Raw genomic sequence first — 5,000 nt, 5'->3', positions numbered from 1 at the left:
AAAAGGTGAACTTTGTGGTAATGAATTCATAACATAATTGTTTCCCAAAATATCATTGTGAAGGGAATCATATATTAGATTGTTATCATTATGTGCTTACTTCATTGTTATCCATTTATGCAATCCTAGTTCATTTTGACCCTGTCCTTAGATAGAGCTGTTGACGCACGAAAGTGTGAGCCGGGACCTTGGCCCAGCTGTCGGTGGCGCCCGACTGGCTCTTTTGTTGTGTCTTGTAATCTGCTTTGCTTTTGCTCAATAAAAGCCAGGAGGAGCGGCTGGGCAGTTGAATTAGTGTTGGAAAACCCACGAGTTAATTTGCCCAAGCTTTTTCCCTATGCCTGGCATAGAAAAGTCAATCTTGGCTGGTCTGAGTTACTGTTTTTGCTGCTTAGCAGCTAGGCTAGTCCTAGTCTTTAGAGATTTCTCTGACAATCATCAATGGGGAGTTGGGATGGAAGTGCCATGTCACTATTAACACATTTTCTTTGCCTTGTCACCTATCCAGGGTCATGAGAGAAGTGGAGGCTATCCCAGCTGACTTGATCCAGGAATGTTCATCAGTCAACTGCAGAGACCAAATCAGATAATTACCCACATAAATTATGTTTGTTTGTGACTGTTTGTATGAACCCTGAAAGAGCACCAGAGTTGGTGGCTTAAAGTACGGAAAAGCAAATATAAGCAAAATCATGAGGAATCACAGGCACATATCTCACTGAGAAGCCTCTGAAAATCCGAAAATAGACGGTGGTGCTAAAGACAAAGTCAATACTTGATTTGTTGCCGTTTTACACACACAAACTGAAATTCACTCTTAGTAATTTGAAGATGCAATGCAGTACATAAGTTAATCGGCAATATATATATGATTATAACAGTAACAAATTGATTTACAGAGAGGATTAAAAAACACTGACAAAGGTGACAGTTGCTTCTATAGCTCTCTTAGATGGAGCTCACAACTTTGCTTAGTTATTTAAAGTAAACTGCTCTCACTTTTGTGTAGTTTGCATACATCATAGTGGAGGGTTTATTTTAGGTGCATTAAATGCAACAGAAAAAAATTGTGACATAATGCAATTATATAACATAATGTGTCTACTGTGCAATATATATATATATATATATATATATATATATATATATATATATATATATATATATATATATATACACACACGTGGACAAAATTGTTGGTACCCCTCAGTTAAAGAAGGAAAAACCCACAATTCTCACTGAAATCACTTGAAACTATAAAAGTAACAATAAATAAAAATTTATTGAAAATTAAATAATCAAAATCAGCCATCACTTTTGGATTGCTGATTAACATAATTATTTAAAAAAACAAACTAATGAAACAGGCCTGGACAAAAATGATGGTACCTTTATAAAAGATTGAAAACTATTTGACCAGACTGACATGATTAACTAAGGTGTGTCCTTTAATTGACATCACAGGTATTTCCAAACTCATAATCAGTCAGTCTGCCTATTTAAAGGGAGACAAGTAGTCACTCTGCTGTTTGGTGAAAAGGTGTGTACCACACTGAACATGGACAACAGAGAGCGAAGGAGAAAATTGTCCCAGGACATCCGAAAAAAATTATAGACAAACATCTTAAAAGTAAAGGCTATAAGACCATCTCTAAACAGCTTGAAGTTCCTGTGACAACAGTGGCTCATATTTTTCAGAAGTTCAAGACCCACGGGACAGTAGCCAACCTCTCTGGATGTGGCCGCACGAGGAAAATTGATGACAAATTGAAGAGACGGATCGTTCGAATTATATCCAAAGAGCCGAGAACAACCTCCAAAGAAATTAAAGGTGAACTCCAAGGCCAAGGTACATCAGTGTCAGATCGCACCATTCGTCGTTGTTTGAGCCAAAGTGGACTTCATGGGAGACGACACCACTGCTGAAAAAAAATCATAAAAAAGCGAGACTGGAATTTGCAAAAATGCATGTTGATAAGCCACAAAGCTTCTGGGAGAATATCCTTTGGACAGATGAGACCAAACTGGAGCTTTTTGGTAAGGCACATCAACTCTATGTTCATAGACTCAAAAACCAAGCATACGAAGAAAAGAACACTGTTCCTACGGTGAAACATGGAGGAGGCTCAGTAATGTTTTGGGGCTGCTTTGCTGCATCTGGCATAGGGTGTCTTGAATGTGTGCAAGATAAAATTAAATCAGTAGACTATCAAGGCATTCTGGAGAGAAATGTGCTGCCTAGTGTCAGAAAGCTTGGTCTCAGTCGCAGGTCATGGGTCTTCCAACAGGACAACGATCCAAAACACACAGCCAAAAACACCCAAGAATGGCTTAGACTAGAGAAAAGCGTAGGACTATTCTAGAGTGGCCTTTCATGAGCCCAGATCTGAATCCCATTGAACATCTGTGGAAGGAGCTGAAACATGCCATTTGGAGAAGACACCCAACAAACCTGAGACAACTGGATTAGTTTGCTCATGAGGAGTGGGCCAAAATACCTGGTGACAGCTGCAGAACGCTCATTGACAAATACAGAAATCGCTTAATTGCAGTGAAGGTTGTGCAGCAAAATATTAAGTTATGGGTACCATCATTTTTGTCCAGGCGTGTTTCATTAGTTTGTTTTTTTAAATAATTATGTTAATCAGCAATTCAAAAGTGATGGCTGATTTTGATTATTTAGTTTTCAATAAATTTTTATTTATTGTTACTTTTGTAAGTTTCAAGTGATTTCAGTGAGAATTGTTGCTTTTTTTCCTTCTTTAACTGAGGGCTACCAACAATATTGTCCACGTGTGTACATATATCTATATATATATCTATATATATATATATATATATATATATATATATATATATATATATATATATATGCACAGTATAATCTATTCTGGGCTCATCTTAGTCCTCTAATTGCACGTTCCGTACTTCTTTTCACATAACAGAACCGACCACCTGAATTTCCATTGAGGATGGAGCTTGATGAATGAGAAAGGAGAATTGTTTGGGGGAAATGAGAATGTTCTCTTTGTCATCATTTGATACTGACGTCTGCCAAAGATGACGCTTTGGAGTAAAATGAAGTCAAATATCTGTTAGGTTTCATACCTTTGGAGATGCAAAGTGTCGCAAACACGTGTCCCCCAACCCGGCAACCCCTAATGCATATATGGAATGACAGGAAATATAAATGTAGAGATGTTGCTAATGCATTATGTTGAATGGGACAAACTGTGAAGAGCCATGATAGTTTTTTCATGTTCTTGATGTGGCCAAACACATTTGAGATATAGCAGCTCAATTAAACCTTAGAAAGAAGCAGGTTCAGTGAATTCACCATGTTTGTATAATCAAGACATTTTGGTATCAAGTCTTGAACATAAACAGAAAAAACACGCTGTAAAACATGTAGCTTGAAACTGAAATGATCAAGAAATGACAGAAATATGGATTAGAAAGGGTATGATTAGACACTGAATTACCGTTGTTCCCCAAATATAAGACACACTCTTAATTACCATGTGTAAGACGAACCAACACTTTAGCAACAATGTCAAAAGTACAGGAAAACAATAAATCTCATCTTTTATAAACTTTTCATATTTTCTTGTGTTTATAAGTTAAGCATTTCAAAATTTCCCCCATTGTGAGTGGTCAGTGAACGCCTGTAATGTTGAATTCAGCCTGTGCCTTTTCAGTCACTGTTTGAATTCATACTTGTCCTGTAAACATTTTGTTAATTGTGACTGGAGGAAAAAAAAAAAAGTGCTCAAAGCTGTTTTTCCTTTTCGTGACGCGGTTCAAGTTCATTTGACCATATATTGCCAAAGTTGAGCAGCATCCGTATTTCACCTCGTTTATTATTGTGTGATGCTAAAAGACCGCAATTGATAAACTGGGCAAATTGATTACTTTTCCATGTTGTCTAACCAGTGCACTCTTAAGAGAATCAGCTGGAGACATCATAACTTAACTCTCAGTTTTAGTAATATTCCTGTGTGTGCACAAGGATGGACTCCGACATCGTTTCAGTCATCCCATTTATTTTATTGAAAATAATGCCGTAAACCTCAGCTATCACGGGCTGCTCTTCGCTGCAACAGGCACTTGATGTCAACAGCCAACTGACGTCCCCCACCGACAGCTCGTCCCATTGCGGTAATTATCTTAAGCAAGAATATGGTTGATATAAAAATGACATCAATCTTACTCATTGCATTAAAAAAACGAAAACAAAAACAAAAAAAACCAACACATTTTTAAGTTACTCTTTACAGGAGGTACTCATACTTCTGGTCTTCGTTTTTTTTCGTTTTTGGGAAAAAAGTTCATCTTATTTGGGAAATTACAGTAATCAAGAAATGACAGCAACATAGATTAAAAATAATTTTAATTTGAAGTCCGCCAGCTGTTACGCACCGGTTTTCATCCACGTTCAGCAAATAGCTACAGGAACTCAGTGAAAGATAGATCAGATTGATTTAAGCTAACCTGTTTTGAAATCAGCTTCCAGGTCACATTCAGTGTTCTGAGAAACATTGAGTAGCAATGGTGCAATTAAGAGACATGAGATGAGCCCATTGGGATGACTGGGGTACTGTTTTAACTGTGTTACTACCCCATTGTTCCGTCTCAGGGGATAACGCAACAATCACCTTTCAAATTTCCCATAAGTGTGTCTCACTCTCCAGGTACCACAAATCAATTTATGATCAATCCAATTGCGAGACTAATCTATCAGATGAATTACGCAATGGAAAATGATATTTGGTCCAAAATTTTACACAGCACCAAAACAAATCATATTCATTCCCTTGTCAGTTGATGGGCTCTCTACAATTATTAATACACAAAGTTAAGAGTAAAGGCTTTTTAAATGAAAAGTGATGAATGTACATGTATTGTTGCATGCCTTTATAAAACCTCAGTTCGCATGGAAATAAAATAATTTTGTGGTGGAAGAGAATCAGAGCACGCTGTGATTAGACCAAATAGTTGTG

General features: G+C 37.1%; 1 protein-coding gene and 1 long non-coding RNA gene across 4 annotated transcripts in view; both read right to left on the bottom strand.

The window, feature by feature from the left end:
* Positions 1–1,124, bottom strand: part of LOC148430220 (uncharacterized) — a 3,126-nt gene extending 2,002 nt beyond the window's left edge. The window contains exon 1 of the long non-coding RNA XR_015866704.1: positions 1–1,124. This exon is cut by the window's left edge and continues 962 nt beyond it. This is a non-coding gene — a long non-coding RNA (uncharacterized LOC148430220).
* A 2,902-nt stretch (positions 1,125–4,026) lies between these two features.
* hmgcra (3-hydroxy-3-methylglutaryl-CoA reductase a) overlaps positions 4,027–5,000 on the bottom strand; it is a 37,853-nt gene continuing 36,879 nt past the window's right edge. For all 3 annotated transcript variants that reach the window (XM_088415275.1, XM_088415266.1, XM_088415284.1), the window contains exon 20: positions 4,027–5,000. This exon is cut by the window's right edge and continues 176 nt beyond it. The gene's annotated coding sequence lies outside the window, so the exon portion shown is untranslated.

This window comes from Hippichthys cyanospilos, chromosome 1, assembly GCF_059441005.1.
Source record: "Hippichthys cyanospilos isolate Australia breed blue-spotted pipefish chromosome 1, RoL_Hcya_1.0, whole genome shotgun sequence".
Classification (NCBI taxonomy): Eukaryota; Metazoa; Chordata; class Actinopteri; order Syngnathiformes; family Syngnathidae; genus Hippichthys; species Hippichthys cyanospilos.
Note: the sequence above shows the minus strand (reverse complement) of the source record. Positions and strands in the feature narration are given on the sequence as shown.